Here is a 17,652-nt window from a genome sequence, read left to right on the forward strand (position 1 = left end):
TCCCTCCTCCATTTATTTCCCAACCTCTAAATTTGCACACATTTCTTCTCCATTTTTCTTCCCAGCCTTTAAGCCTGCACAAATTTAAAGGCTGGGCAGGAAACGTAGGGGAAATTTGAATAACTACTCTGAGAAGGAACCATGAAAAATGGGAAGAGCTGGTCACTCCCCTTCCTGGACTGGCCCTGGCCCTAGGAAATGGGCCCTACCTATGTGTCTATTTGCATAAAAGTCACAAACATTCATGATTGGTTGTGATTTTCAATAGGAGAGATAGTTGCAAAAATGACAGATGGCGATTAACTCCTGACTTTTAAAATAAAGTCCTAAGAATATTTTTTTTAACATGGGCCCACCAATCCTACACTCCATTTCTATTTTCATGCTTTATACCTTCCCCTGCATTTGGTATTCTTTGTATGGCATTACTTAATTGAGATTCAAGGAGGGTGTCTCTGCCTTGGTAGTGGAAAAAATTCAGATTTTCTACTGTATTTTTATGTGTAATTTCATGCCATTTTCAGTAAATTATGCTGAAATAAACGGCTGTCTTTTAAAGCCATTTTACATCTAAGTCATTGACATTCACAGTTCCAAGTCTCCCATTTAATTGAAGTACTGGGTCTGAATTACGAATCTGTAAAATATATGTGTGATGCACACAGGTACATACAGAGAGTAAGTTGGCACATTAAAAAGCTATTACAACTGCTTTCCTATATCATGCCGGGTAGCAGTATATTACACTGTGATCCTTGGAATGGAGAAGAAAATGACTAGAAAGGCAAAATATTAATAATCATGGGTGATAGATTGTGAATGCATGCACATAGCCACTTCAAAGACCAAGGGCAGGATCTAATCCATGCTTTGCTCAAGTAATGGTTTATCTCCAGGCACCTGGCTCACCACAGACTGCTGCTCCTGTCCTATCCCTGACAGATCAGCACCCTTGGGCAGCTGTAGGCCTCTGCCCTGCCCTCCTTTAATGTTTTCCCAGCCCAGTTCCCCAAATACTGTTTCTACCCATCATTTAAATTCCCCACAATGCCTCGAATGTATTACTGCCTGACACACTAGGTAAGTATGTGTTTGAGCTCAATTCAGGTCACTGTTGTTAATCTGTCAGTTCTTAAAAGTCTTGAGACCCGGGTCCCTTAAGGACCGCCTTCTTCCATACAGGCACAGGCCAAAGTATCTTGCTGCCGACCTGTTTCTTATTGCCACAACTGCTGGAGTCATCATGGCCGCTGGCACCTGCCAACCCAACCCATTTGGTCAGCCGGCCCCTCCCTCACTGAGCGGTGAAAGGCTCAGCCAAACTCCCATGAGAGATCAGCTGGCCTCTCACGATAGAAATGAAATAATAATAATAATAATAATAATAATAATAATAATAATAATAGAGAAGAGGTTCATAGCCAGGGCCCAGAAAATGAAGGGAAAGCCTGATCTAGATAATATTACAGAAACTGGTATATATTTGGGAGCCCATTTATCATTAATATATTTCTAAAAGGCATACACTCAACAAGAATGTTCTACTGGCCACCACACTAGGGTAGGGATGTTGGAGGAGTCTGTTTGGAAGATGGAGCTTGGCAACGTTTTGCGGGCTAGAACCCACCCTCCGCCGCCCGAATCTAGCTCACTCATCCATGAGCTGGCCTGACTCAACACAGGTCGAGTTGACCAGTTTGTGGACTTTCACCATTGTTGTGCTGTCTGCAAGTGTCTCCTCCCTTTAGCGACCCCACTGCCACAGTGTGCAAATGGCTCCATTTCCATTTGCACACACTCTCTGCAGGTTCTGGTGCGGAGCCTGCAGGTTGGATTTCCTTGCACGATACATCCCTAAACAATCCATACCAGACCTTGGTAATTTGTGAAGAACAGTACTGTACATAAGGACAGTACTCTGCGATTAACATCTTGTGATGTTTGGCCCATAGAAAAGGCATATAAACAGGAAGCAACAGCAAGGAGGAGAAAGGACTAAGTTAGAACTCACCAGTGATTGGCAGAAGGCCCCTTACTTAGACGTGGGCCTTGGCAGACGCCTAACAATGCTGATGCCTGGCACCTATCCTATACTAGTGGACTGCTTTCCCTTCATTTTTTGTGCAGTCATGTTGGTGAAATGAGTTTTCTTGTTGCTCACTATGGGCTTTTCCAGACAAAGCTTTTATTATGTGCTTGTCAGGCAACATTGTCCCCATCCAATTTTGCATACATTTTTAAAAAACAATTTTGCAGAGAATTTTGGAGGAGCAAAGTTGAGTATTTTTTGTGAAACTGAAACAAAATGCTAGCCCCCTTAATGTAGTTGCAATATTCTGCTGTACTATAGCCCCACCTAGAGGTCATATAATGGAAAGTTCAGAAGAATAATCCATGCAGAGCGCCAAACATAATTCTGCAGCGAAGCTGGATGTAGAAACAGCAGGTTAAGCAGCCTCATCTAGAAAAGATCTAAATGTGGGGATTGAACTAATCACTTCAGCATAAATGGGAAACGGTTTCATCATATTAATGTAAATTGCCAAACGAGCAGCCGTCCAAACCATAGTCTGAATGAGGCTATTAACATTTGATAAGCTACCCACCCCAGGGACTATCAAACCCGTTCATATTTTGTATAATTTTGATGTTACTTTGGTCAGATTTTTATCATGCCATTCTTCAGAATCTTTTCAGCTAATCTTCACTTTTCTATAACTTTGCCTTCATAAAGAAACATTAGGAAAATTAATCTTTTCTAATGGCAGTCTAATCATTGATATGTACAGATGAACGCTCTACTGAACTTCATTTCAATCCAGTGACAATTCAATCTCAATTGAAGATCCATATAGGGACTTAATTTGTATGGGATGAGGAATTAATGTGAATCATTAAACTCCAAAAAAGACCCCTACAAATATCAGATTTATCATTGTCAGCCATGCATCAACCTTAATGAATTGTGCTCTCAAGCATCCTTTGCATACTAGGTAATATTTATCATTTCTGCTGCACTGATTGGAAAAGAAATACAGGCATAGTACAGTGTAAATATAATTATGGGGTACATGTAGTGGTATAAAGCAACACAGGAGCATTTCAAATGAGATTTAGAATCTCCTATCATCTAGAGTATATGTTGCAGAGTACATGTGTTTAGATATCAACCAAAGATACATACAATTGTAACCTACCAAATTAAAACTCAGGCTTTAAGAAATGTGGAAGCTCTTATCTGAATCTAAAATCTCAGGGTTCATAGAAGTCTGAGGTCTCCCCACAATATGTTATCTATTATATTAGCTATTAACTACTAACTGGGGTGGGCGTAGGGACTGCGTGGACAAATTCAAAAGATATTTAATGCCACTTTGCAAGAGGGGGTGTTCCCAGCCACACTGAAAATACGGATGTTGGAGAAATCTGCAATGGATTCAGATGAGTTCAGATTCCTCCAGAATCCAATATAAACTTCTCCTGCTGACCTTCAATGCTCTTCACGGTCTAGCTCCTGCCTATCTCTCCTCTCTCATCTCACACTATCGCCCCGCTCGGGCTCTCCGCTCCTCTGATGCCATGCTTCTCGCCTGCCCAAGGACCTCCACTTCCCTTACTCGGCTTCGTCCTTTTTCTTCTGCTGCCCCTCACGCCTGGAACGCTCTTCCAGAACACTTGAGAACTACAAACTCAATCACTGCTTTTAAAACTCAGCTAAAAACTTTTCTTTTCCCTATAGCCTTCAAATATTGAGTTTGTTCTGACTCTATACTGTTAGCTTCACCCTACCCGGTGCCTGTTTACACTTCCCTGTGCCTGTTTGCATTCTCCTTCCCTCATTATTGTTTACTACAACTTATTAGATTGTAAGCCTATGCGGCAGGGTCTTGCTATTTACTGTGTTATCTGTACAGCACCATGTACATTGATGGTGCTATATAAATAAATAATAATAATAATAATAATAACTTGTGGCTTCCATGAGTCACACAGTCAGTCCCACAGCTTCCATGGACTTGTGGATCAGACTTTTCTGAGTCATACAGATTCTGTCAAGTTGAGGAGTAGTTTTTCACATTTGCAGGTGAATTTCACTAATATGCATTTACAGATTTATGCAGATGTGAAAATATGCAAATTAGCACTAATGCAAATTAGTGGAAGGAGAATGAAATTGTGGTAAGAAATTATTCTACTGGGTTGGGCAAACTCACCCAGGTCCAATTCTTTGAATGCTCACTCTGCAGTCACTGCCATTCGAGGTACCACGCGGCCTTCTTTTGTGGCTTGGCGAGCATCCAATGATGCCACAAGCCCATCTGCCCTCATGCAGAGCCTCCACTGAGCGTAACAATAGAGGCTCCAGAAATTGCATAATTTCCCCCATTGTGTATATGGTGGCCGTAAATGTATCATTTACACAAGTGGGGAAATGTACAATTGTACAATGCAAGCTCTGGAAATGGCGCATTTTCCCTCTTGCATAAATCTGGGCTTGCCAGTTGTGCAAGGGAGAATGCCCCCAAATTTCTCAACACCGATGTGGGAGACTGAGCAACAGTTACAGGAAATGCTTAATTGACATTCTTGCTGCTGAAGGGGGATGGCACCAGGCATTGAATCTAAAGGTTCACATATTTTTTCACACATGAATATTAAAAGTTGAATCGGTTGTGAATAAATAAATGTTGAAAAAGCATCATGATTTCTGTGTCATTTGTTAATCAGGTTATCTATTGTTCTTTATCTAGGATGATGGAGTTACTTTAAGGTCTAATAACATTTGTGTTGGAAATATGTGACAGTCCTAAGGGGTTCACATTTTTTTTTCTCACCTCTGTAACGTGTGCATTGATTATAGTATGTTCACGAGCCTCTGCTGGGTCCGTGCAACTAGTGTTATCATGAGCATCCAACTGGGTCTGTAGGGCAGCGGACGTCCCTGTGTACAGCCCTCGCAAACCCAGTTTGACACACCTGGTGCAAACGCAGACCTATGCCTCAGTGCTATGCAGACCTATGCCTCAGTGCTCCTGAGCCGCCCTGCAAGAGCATGGCAACTGCCTGCCCTGGCTTCCCTCCCCCCACTGCATTGATAGTGGCCACCAATAATGCAGTGAGGGCCAGTGTGTGATTTCTGGGAGCATAATTACTTAGCGCTTGCCTCTCACCTGAATATGGGACTTGCCTCTACTGAAATGTTTTGAGTTTGAATCACCATTGGCTGATCTGCCTGTAGTCATTACCAGTGGTGTCGCTGAATCCATGGTGTACTGGAATTTTATGCAGAGCAGGAGCAGCGCAGAGCAGTGTTGCAGCCCACTCTGCATTTCTGCCATATGGGTGATTTTGCCCCATCTAGTAGTGGCACCACAGAGAGGAAGGGAAGGAGAGTGGGGCGGCCATAGAAAATAGTGTCACACATAGGATGATCATACGAAAAGGAGGACAGGGCTCCTGTATCTTTAACAGTTGTATTGAAAAGGGAATTTCAGCAGGTGTCATTTGTACATATGGAGAACCTGGTGAAATTCCCTCTTCATCACAACAGTTAAAGCTGCAGGAGCTCTACTAGAGTGACCAGATTTAAAAGAGGGCAGGGCACCTGCAGTTTTAACTGTTGTGATGAAGAGGGAATTTCACCAGGTCCCCCATATATACAAATGACACCTGCTGAAATTCACTTTTCAATACAACTGTTAAAGATACAGGAGCCCTGTCCTCCTTTTCATATGGTCACCCTAGCAATGGTAAGTAAGTGGCTCTCAGTGGCACCATTCACCTTGCCAGAAGCATGTGTGAAGAAAACGAAGGGGGGGGGGGGCTAAAACAGCCCTTGTATTAATAACACCATGTTTGGGGCTAAATATAAGAATGTATGTATATTTCAAATACTCCCAATAAGAAATGTCCTCTTGTTAAAGATCAAAGCTCCTGTATATTATGGATAGGGATGTATGGAAAGCCCTGTCCTCCTTTCCATATGGTCACCCTAGTCACACAGCTACCCCAATCTCTTTCTCTCCCCACCCCCAGGAATGCCTCCTCTCCCCCACCTCTTCACTCCACTTTGAGAGCACGGAGAGGTAGCTGGCATGGTTCCCTCAACGCTGACTATGAGGGAGCGGGGGGGGGGGGTGAGAAGTGCAGGTTCCTGGCTCTCAGTTTGGACCAAGAAACTGAACAATCCTATGTCCAATCAGATACTGTCTAGGTGGCATAAGATTGCTCCCTTGGAGTTCTGTGAGATATGGATCTATGATAAATTCATTTCAATTCATTTTTGATCAGGATTTTCCCCTGTTCACATCTTCCGGACTGAACACAGAATCAGACACACTCCGTGGACAAAGTCTGTAATTTCTGAACTTGCCATGGGATTCACAGAACGCCGCCCCAACCCCAAAAATGTCCGACAGCATGCGTACATTTTAAAAATGAGTGCATTTCAAAATGAACACCACTCAACATGAACACCTTTTAAAAAAGAGTATGTGTCATAAGATGTGCACAATTGTTGCACACATTTGGGAAAATACACACAAATAAGTACAGATTTTCATGCATAAGGATGTATTTGTTTATTTTAAAAATGGTCAAAATCTGATATAGACTCAAGTCAAAAAGCACTTTGAAACAAAATTCAGCAAGCTTCAGCAAGCTCAGGTTTTGCCGATTCCCACATCCCTAGGTTAGTACACTTAATTTGCTTTACTTTTGCTACCCAGTCATTAGCACAATTCACTGACAGAGTAGAGCAGCATTTGAGTTCCCTTGGCACAGCATATGTTCACCCAGCCCAGACTTTGTAGATTTTTCTGAAGCAAATCTCACTTGCTGTTGACTCCACTGTTAGTTAATGGTGTTCCTTATCTGTGAGGGATCAGGCTGGCATAGCAGCATTTATACTAGGCGTGACAGGCAATCTAGTAAATGGTCACTCACCATTTGTGTGTCTCACCCAGATAGAACTCCTGCTGATAAGCTTATGTTTTTCTAGGCAGGAAATTTCAAATATGATGAGCCACTTAACAGGCTGCATATAGAAAGCAAACCTAAGACCTTTTTGATTTTGCAAACATATACTGCTCTTCACTTAGAACTGGGATCAACATTGAATCCACCATGGTATGAACATCTATAAAACTCAAACTTGTCAATTTCCACTTTGAAGCTCATTCCAAATATGTCCCTTTCAGATTGAAAGCTCTTCCTGCATATGTACAAAAATATGTGTGTCTTTCAGTATGCACATTTCCGATGGTCACATTCTTGTGACCACCAGATTTTTTTAAAAAAAAGTTGTTGTTGTTGTTGTTGTTGTTGTTGTTGTTGTTATTATTATTATTACATTTATATACCGCCCCATTGCCAAAGCTCTCTGGGTGGTTTACAAAAGTTAAAAACAGTGAACATTAAAAAGAAATATACAAAATTGAAAACCATAAAAAGCATAAAATACAAACAAAAACAGACAATTTCCATTTAAAATCAACTTTTCTGAGGTCAGTTATAAAACTCAGCATATGCTGTTAAATGCCTGGGATAAGAGAAAAGTCTTGACCTGGCACCAAAAAGATAACAATGTTGGTGCCAGGTGAGCCTCGTCAGGGAGATCCTTCCATAATTGGGGGGCCACCACTGAAAAGGCCCTCTCCCTTGTTGCCATTCTCTGAGGTCCCCTCAGGGTAGACACCCAGAGGAGGACTTTAGATGTTGAACTAAGTATGTACTTTTCTTCCATTTATTTACTTATTTCATTTCATTACCGCCCAATAGACAAAGCTCTCTGGGTGGTTCACAAAAATTAAAACCATAAGTTCAGCATAAAATATAGTGTAAAAGATGATCCCTGGGCGATCCCCAGGATAGTGCTCCATCTAGCCGTGCCCATAATCCTGTGTTGGGAATCACAGCCATGTGAATGCCTGGAAGCATTAGTGCTTCATTGCCCATCCACTGTAGCTGGAGAGCCACATGATATCCAGTGTCACTCTTATTACTGCTTTGTGTGGAGAATTCTGGGACTTAAGCCAGCTAGGCCAAGATTCCATCTTGATAGCGGAGTGACTCACCATGGCAACCCTGAAATCAAACTCTTTTCATGGCAATTCTCTCCAACCATTCAGCTTGGTCGGACCCTGCTGTACTCAAACCAAAGCTTCTTCCAACTTGGATACACATGAGGCAGAAATCCTACCTCAGCAACCTTCAAGGCTTCAGCAGGTGAAGCAGTGGGCCTCTCCAAGCTACAAACTAGCCATGAAGAGGTGAGGCTTTGTCACTAGGTACAAAAGGGAAATAGTGGTGAACTCTGGACTTTTGGAGTGTGTGAGTATCCTGTCTTTCCTTGTATAATCAATGTCTTTCCTTGTGTGACCCCCTTGCCTTCCTGCACTTCAATTTGTTTTATGTGGTGGTGCCTTGCCTCTCTTACTGCATAATGCCCCAGAACAACCTTAGGCATGGAACATTGTGGAAGATGTAAAATGGGGGGCAGGCTGTCACTGCTGTTGTAGTGGCCGCACAACCCTCCCCCATGCCCCCAAAAACCTTAAGAAAGAAGAAAGAAGCTGTACTAGAACCCCTGCCAACAGTAAGCTCTACCTGTGAGAAACTGATGAAGAATTTATCCTATCCCTGGAGAAATTCAGTGAAATCCATCTTCTTTGCCCACAACTGGGTGGAGAATTTTGACTGGCAATTTATGCACACCTCTATCCTCCACAACTGGGGTTGGTTCTTTACTTGTCTCTTCGGGATCCTCATGTGATTCATTAATCCATACACCCTTGAGCAAGCTTCCTCATCTTGTAAATCTAATCTTGAGCATGATTAAATGATTTCATTCTGAACATGACCTTTAATTTCGGCACCTCTAGTGGCTCAGCATTTCTAATACAGTAGTAAGGAAGCAACTATTTAGTTTGCATGTTGAAAATAAAATTCAATTATCTGCCTTTGCACTTCGCTATCTCATCGGTTGTTGAGCCAAATAGTGTCAGGCCAGGTCACTCCTTGGAGAGGATACTAGATGTGTCTAAACTCTCTGTGGCCCCATACCAGACGCATAAGACGGGGGCAGTGCAGAGGCATAATTGGAGCAGCATTACAGAGCCTAGGCTGTACATACGCCTAATTTCAACAGAGAAAGTTGGTCCTCTGATTTGAAAATTGTTTCTAAAGTTTTCTGGAATTATAATTTGGTCGCCAGATTTTATTCGTTTCCTGGAAAATTTGGGAGCCTTTCACAAGACTAGGAAAGGCTTTAAAACAGTTTATAACAGTAGTGACAACTGCTGGGCCCCAGGACACACTCCATATACCGTTTTCAAAACATTTTCAAAGTGTCATATCCTGCTTGGTGTAGATCTGACCTAAGAAAAAGATGTTGAACATGATATCGATGACAAATGGAGACAAATGTGTGTATAGGGTGAAACTGAGGCCTTAGCTAGACCTTCCAGTTAGCCCGCGATGGAGGAGGGAAGATCTCGCAATGTGTTTATCGTGAGATCTCTTCTCTGTTTACATGCAGTGCACGATGACCTCAGAAGGACAGGCTTAGTGCCCGCCATTTCTTTTTAACTTAAAGGGGCAGCAGTGCACCAACACTCTCGCACAAACGTTGAGTAATTTTTAAAAATTAAATTACTTTCCCTGCTCCCCACACCACCCTACCCCCGATGGGCATAGCACTCCTGAGGAGTGCTGCACCCCATGCACAGCTCTCAGCTCCTCATAAGGAATCACACTGTGCTGGGTCAACCCACAGTGCCTGGCCACGTGTTCCATGGCCTCGTGTTCAGCCCAAGATTGCGGAAAAACCGGGCCTGATCCCGGGATCCCCTGTGCGTCATGTGGATGCACAGGGACAATCCCGGGGATCACCCCGGGATAAAGCCCCATCTAGTTATGGTCTGAGACTATGGAGAGATATTGGAGAACATTCAAAACATATAATTCCATCCCTACAGTCAGAAATGTTACATTTCAAGATAAGCTGCACTATACAATTCTATACCTCCACACTATCTCTTATTACATATCTATTATGGAACCATAGAGAGTTTAACATAAAAACAATATTAGAAATACTTATTTCACACATTTGCAAATACTAGATGGTACATCTGCTCCCTAGTTATTTCTTATTTAGTATTTTGACACAGCATTTCTTCTGTTTCTATAGTCTCCCCCCATCCTTCCATGTACAATTGCTGACACACACACACACACAGAGAGAGAGAGAGAAAATAACTGATTGGATCTGAAGTTGCATGCAGCAGAACTCTGAGAACTGGATGATTCTGTAGTGGAAGGGGGGAGGTGATTTATTTTCTTTTTACTGATTCCCCCTCCCCTTGCATCCCCAAATGCTCTCAAAAATCTACTCTAGGATTAGAGACCCTCCAGAACAGACAGTGATGTGCTAGAGGCTTCTGGGGAATTGGCAAAACTTGCCACCTTGTTCCTTGACTTCAGTGGGGAGGTTCCGATAGATCCAGGAGCTTGTCCATCACCATACAGTCTGTGATAGATCCAACCCTTGCTTGTTTATAGTAAGTAAACGTTTTGGCAAAACCACTCTATACCAGGAAGAGTCAACCTTTGTTTTGACCATTGGGCAATTTGAGAAACTGTCCTGATCGCCACCAGAACTGGGCACACTGCAGGTGAAAGAATCATTGAGCCTTGAAGCCACCACCTCCCATCTTTGTTTCCTAAGAACAGAGTCCCACGTGTGACCTAGAGGCACTCATGGGAAAAGAAGATGGAAGCAGCAATAAGTCTTCATTGGATTTCAATTATGTTAATATTCTAATGCAAGTACCTATTCACACCCTAGAGCCATCTTGTAGGTGATGTATCATTGGTGTTGATCTGAAGGAAATGTGAAAATAATTTGAGTGATGTTTGAGTTTGTGCTATGTCTAATTTTACTTTAGTTTTTTTGTGCCCCATCATAATTGCAACTTCCATTTCAAGTTGTTTTCAAAAACATAATAATCTTTGTCTCACGTGTTTTAACTATGTTAAGATAGTTTAAACATGTGTACATTTAAATAATTTCTCAGTGTATAATGAATTAGTGATTGTGCTTTTACACTTAATGATGTCTGCCCCTGGTTCTCACTGGGTCTGTGAGCGTATAATAAATGATGATGATGATTCTGCAAGGTGGGGAAAAATATTACCCAATAAAAACCCTTAAGATCTCCTTTCTCCTGCAATTCTGTCTTCATAAAAATTAGATTTTTCTGCCAGCTCAGTTTCTCAAAAGGTTTTCTGGTTATTATAATACCAATGAGAATTCTTGTGCTTGTGAAGTCTTCCAGGAAAGCAACAGCTTTATGATATAAAACTTCACAAGCTCAGAGGGGCTAGTTGTCAAGAATGTGTTGTTTTGTCAAAGAGTGAAATTTTCATCTCATTATTTTCCTTTTTTAATCAAGGGCCCTTTCTACACCTAAGGGTTATCCCAGGAGAATGGAGGGATCATCCTTGCCTGCTCACCGGATCCACTGTGTGGCATTTTGATGCAAAGGAATGATCCCGGGACGATCCTGGGATATAGGTCTGGTGTAGACATGCCCCAGGGCTCATCTACACCAAGCAGGATATTGCACGATGAAAGTGGTATATAAAAGGCAGGAGCCACACTACTGCTTTATAGCGGTATTGAAGTGCACAGACCACTGTTGGGGTCTATGACACCTACCATGTACTGCTTTCATACCACTTTCATAGTGTAATATTCTGCTTGGTATAGATGTGTTATGGCCCCCAACAGTTGTCAGTGTACTCCAATACCACTATAAAGCAGTAGTGTGGCTCCTGCCTTTTATATACCTCTTTCATACCACTTTCATAGTGGAATAACTTGCTTGGTGTAGATGAGCCCCAAGTTATATCACCAATACCAACATTTCTTTTATGTGCCCAAGAGGGGGGAAATAACAAACAAAACACCAAAAGAAAAAGGAGCCGGTCATTACTAGGGAATAAATTATGTTTCTTACTACTATTGCATTAAAAATATGGAAAGCAAAAATGTAATCACCATTACAATCAATAATTATTTTGCATTTTACTGGAAGCCTGTTTCATAATAAGCAAATTATGAAAACCATCATGCCTTTTGGGCCAGTGTTAGAAATGGCATTTAGTTTAACTATTTTAAAGCTAGCTGTGCTGCTATTTTGGGTGTTGCTATGAGGGGTGGTGCTAGTGGAGAGATATCAAAATGGAGGCTGAAATAAGACTATGGGCATGCCTAGACCTAGGGACTGGAGGGGGAGGATCTTTCTATATGGTGACCGAGAGATCCTCCTGCTCAATCTACCTGCAGCGCACAATGTCCCAGGAGGAAGAGGATGTCTCGCCCGCCATTTTGGATTTTTTTTTAAGATGAGTGCTTGAGTGCTCCAGTGAAAAGTAAGTGTTTATTTTTTAAAAAAACAACAACCCTCCAGCTCCCCCCACCCCTCCCCTAATTGGCACAGTGTTCCTGAGGAGCTCTGTGCCCCATGCTCATTTCCCGTCTCCTCGCAGTTACTCACAAGGAGCCAGGATGAAACCGGGATGGCGGCCCACACCTCCCATGGTCTCAGGATCATCCCAAGGCCACAGGGAAAATCAGGATAAAAGTGGAGCCCATCATCCCTCCCTGCCCCCGGAACCCCCTGTGGGTCATGTGGACACAAGGGAATGATCCGGGGCGATCCCCAGGATATCGCCCCATCTAGCCATGCCCTAACATAGGAGTTTGGGGGTGGGGGTGAGAGAAAAAAATCTTAGTCTGTCTTGAGAGCCAGTGCAGTATTTTGGTTAGAGCATTGGGCTAGGACTGGGGAGCAGTTTCAGATGTAGTCATACGTACAGTAAAATAGAAATTTACTGGAACTTTAGGCAAAACAGATCCTGTGTCTATCCTTATAAAATGGCAGGGAGAAGGGATGTGTGCTAAAGTAAAATACAAGATTGCCCATTACCAGAGTGGAAGAAAAGCAAAAGAAAGGAGCACAGCAGAAAGGTGATATATATTGAATTGAATTGGTCTATGGGGGTGATAGAGGAAAAAGCAGCTAATGTTTTCTTTTTTTTCCCTTGGGAAAAGGTCATAGCTGCCAGAAGCAGAAAAAGGGTCCCTTATATAATCCTACAGCCTGTGCCTTTTAAAGAAAAAAAAATCTGCTGGGCCCGCTGACTTTTTGCTCTGAAGTAATATAAGTAATTTGTCTAGGTGTTACAGTGGGAATAATGCTTACTATTCATCATCATCATCAGCTGAATTCATACATGCCACAGTAGCAGATTATAAAGGCTAAGGTGCGATTCCAATGAACAGGTTCTACATGTACTATCTCTGTGAAAAATGACTCCACTTAATCTGCACTAATAGAAATTTGGCTGATTCGCCTGCATTCACCTGTGACCGTGAGATAATTGTAAGAGGACAATAGAAAAGCTTTTACAAACATTTGGGATGTGCAGATCAAATCTCTCCCCACCCCCATTTTCCATTCCGTGCTCCAAGCAGTGGGGAAATAAATACCTAGTTCTCATATGGAGCTGATGAGATAGTAAACCTGGATGTCTGAGCTGTACCGGGTTGGAGTGCAGGATTGAATGTTGCTCTGTTGTTTTCTCCGGCCATGCTCATTTTCTACATCTAGGAACAACCCCACCCCCATCACAGCAGGAGTGTATTCCCTCATGGGAGACACCACTACAGTTTCAAGGGGGATACTTAAGATGCAGATGGCTCACCTAGGCATGGGAGAAGTTGTCAAGCTTGATATTTCCTCAGGCTTTTCAATTACTAAGTACGCTCAATTAGGATGACCATATGAAAAGGAGGACAGGGCTCCTGTATCTTTAACAGTTGTATTGAAAAGGGAATTTCAACAGGTGTCATTTGTATATATGGAGAACCTGGTGAAATTTCTTCTTCATCACACCAATCAAAGCTGCAGGAGCCCTGCCCTCTTTTAAATCTGGTCACTCTAGTATAGCTCCTGCACCTTTAACTGTTATGATGAAAAGGGAATTTCACCAGGTTCCCCATATATACAAATGACACCTGCTGAAATTCCTTTTTCTATGCAACTGTTAAAGATACAGGAGCCCTGTCCTCCTTTTCATATGGTCACGCTAGCTCAATCCTGTTTCTGAGTGGGATTGCCATTCTTTTTAGTTTGCACCAAAATTTCTACATATTTTCATTCAAAATACATGTAGTTTGCAACAATTTACATGATTTATGTTAGTATGTAACATTTTGTGTGTTTCCCCCCTATTCCATTCGACTTTTCCTCATGCATATTTTCCAGCATGGCATATGTCTCAGGAGAAACTTGCCCGTTTTCCTGTGAAACAAATTGTGTGAAATTCTGGAAAGCAAAATAAAAATCTGGAAGTCCATGGACTCCACTCAGCCTGGAGAAGGCCGGTTTGCAGCAGATTCTGCAGGTCATATTCTTCAAAATCCAAACTCAATTTAGTTCATCTCATATTTCTCTAGCATCCCTAGGATGAATGCTTTTTTCTTGTTTTGTAGAAAACATTGCAAGCTTGGAAATCTGGGAATTTCTGACTGCATATGGCATTCTGGGCATTCCAGGAGGTGTGAATTGCTTGTGAACTGAATGTATTCCCTACCCGGCCCTAATTTTCACCCATACTTTTCAAAGGCCAGATCCTGTACAGGCTCATGTGTTTTGTTAAGAAGCTAATTATGTCGCTTTTTTATATCCTCTGGAAATGGCAGCAGAAAGACCAGGAGGAATAGGTGTTAATTATAATTTGAGAATCAGGCTGAAGAAGGTCATAGTACTGAGGGTGTTATATAGATCAGAAAAGGAGCCAAACTCACACAAATGAATGTAAATATTTTATAATTTCGCAGGCATTAATTTCCAACTAGCTGTGCTGATGCTCAAGATTTCCTCTTTTTATGGAAGTGATAGAATTTTAATGTCTTAACTGCACACAATCATTTCTCAAATTAATGCAGAAATCTTTGGCAACAGTTGATAATGTTATCAGGCATCACAGAGATAATTTTAATATAAGAGGCATATAAAAAAAGAAATAAAAGAAAAGAAAATACTGTTGCTATCTAGTTATGCAACAGGGAAGAGTCTGGACAATGCAATTATATCACAGTTGTGCCTTTTCTTAGCTGAAATTATTCTGATCCACAATTCAAAAAAGATTTATGTGTGACTACTTGTGCTGGAATGTGGATGCACATTGAAATGTGCACTGAAATGGATGTCCCACTGAAAGCACTGCAGGAAAGATATATAGTATTAACATTTGGATGCACATTCTAATGGATATCTGATTGTGCATCATCTTTGTCCATAGTTCCTGTTTCAACAAGTAATATTCATTATTATTATTGTTCATAATAATAATGTAAACATAGCAGGAAATGATGTCTCCATCAAAGTATTACCATGTATAAGTTCCCATGAAACTCTTGGCTACCTGAAGGATTTGAAGAAGTATTATAGTGATCACAATGGAACCACAGTATTATAACGATCACAATGGAACCTATAAATGCTAATGGCATATATATATGACTCTTTGTGTGTGTGTGTGTGTGTGTGTGTGTGTGTGTGAGAGAGAGAGAGAGAGAGAGAGAATGAGAGAATGTGTTTGTTATAGAAACTGCGTAAAGATGGTGGAAAAAAATGCACTTTTGTCCATTAGAACTTTGGAATGGAAGACCAAGCTCTTAATGGATTCTGGTCCCATAGTATAAAGGAACAATAAAAGAAAAGTCTGAATTCTTCACTCTGGAAAAGCACAGAGATCAGTCCGAGAGTTCTGCTAAACACATTTAGACAGGTATTATGAATAGTGATGGTGCCAAATTTCATAATTAGTTGGCTTGTTAGTTGAAACTCATCCATATGTAATGCTTAGGGTGACCATATTTTGGAAACCAAAAAGGAGGACAACATGGCCACCCCCCAAAAGGGTATGCCCACCAACATACCCAGCCCGCAAGGGGGCGTGCCCTCCTGAACATGGCCTTGGTCACATGTCTGATTTTACAGCACGCAATTAAGACAATCCTGTTCTACATAACATCTTAATGTTAAAATCACTGAAATAAAGAACAAGTGAGACATTCAATGTATCTGAATTTAACTTCACTCACTCCTGCCTTTGCTATACTCTGTGTGATACAGTCTAGGGTGACCATATGAAAAGGAGGACAAGGCTCCTGTATCTTTAACAGTTGTATTGAAAAGGGAATTTCAACAGGTGTCATTTGTATATATGGAGAACCTGGTGAAATTTCCTCTTCATCACACCAATCAAAGCTGCAGGAGCCCTGCCCTCTTTTAAATCTGGTCACTCTAGTATAGCTCCTGCAGCTTTAACTGGTGTGATGAAGTGGGAATTTCCCCAGGTTCTCTATATATACAAATGACATCTGCTGAAATTTCCTTTTCTATGCAATTGTTAAAGATACAGGACCTCTGTCCTCCTTTTCATATGGTCACCATATCCATACACCACTGAGAGCCGATATAGCCAGAGGTACCAGAGCCCTACCCAGGACAGCTGCATCACATTAGAGGCTTGTGTAAGATGTCTTCCTCACAAGGAGAGCTCTACTCAGAAGGAGTCCTTTACTCATGAGGAGTCTCTTCAAGAAGCAAGAACTCCTTCATCTGGCCACTGTCCTAGCCTGAATCTTATGGCTCCAGTGTACTTGGGGTCTAGAAGCTGAGCTCTGCCTCTCAAGGAGACAGTAATGAAGGCATCACCCCTGATGGCCCTGGACTGTCTTGAGTAGTGCTGACATCCTCTGGGGTGGCCTGTTCCCTGGGGCCACCTGGCTGTGAAGATTCAAGTTTTTCCTCAGAGTATGACACCTGGAACCATGACTAACTTTCCCTGATATTTAAACATGCACAGCCATGCGTGTTTAGCTAAGGTCTGACAGGAAAATATATTCAATATATACAAGTTTGTATCCATGTTTCCTGAATGTATGCATTTCTGTAACAGCATCACAAAATTCAAATGCGTACACATTCCAAAGTTCAGGAAGTGAGGATTAGGCTGGTTCTGTCAAAAATGCAGCCATATCTTGGGATGGCAAATACTTTGATCAAGAATCCCATCTAAAAGACTTTAATGAACTGACATTAAGGCAAAGCACAAAACAGATATTGCTATGGTCCACTAAATATTAGTGCTGCATTAAGCGTCCTAATCTGTGGCATGAAAATCTCAATAGAATACAAAACTCCGGCAATTTTTCAAAGAGAATTATTTACTGTGGGCTTTTAACGCGACTGCAAAAAACAGAATTTAATTTGTTGGTTATTATCTGCAATGGCACTCTCTTTATGAATGTTTATGACCTGTTTTCAGAAGGAGTTCTCCATTTTTAACAATCTAAAAAATATACCATATAAAAATCACAACTGCATGCATTCAGGCATCACTAAAATCCAAACCAAATTAGCTACCACTTTGCTGTACACTGAGCTGCTTTGGCTAAGTTCATGTTGTGTGAAAGGGTGTGTACCCCCTACCTATAAAAATGGTGGAACAGCAATTTAGTTATCTTAATGGAGGAGCCCAGATTAAATCTAGCAATCTCAGTCCTATAAA

The sequence above is a fragment of the Elgaria multicarinata genome, chromosome 6 (genome assembly GCF_023053635.1).
Source record: "Elgaria multicarinata webbii isolate HBS135686 ecotype San Diego chromosome 6, rElgMul1.1.pri, whole genome shotgun sequence".
In the NCBI taxonomy this organism is placed as follows: domain Eukaryota; kingdom Metazoa; phylum Chordata; class Lepidosauria; order Squamata; family Anguidae; genus Elgaria; species Elgaria multicarinata.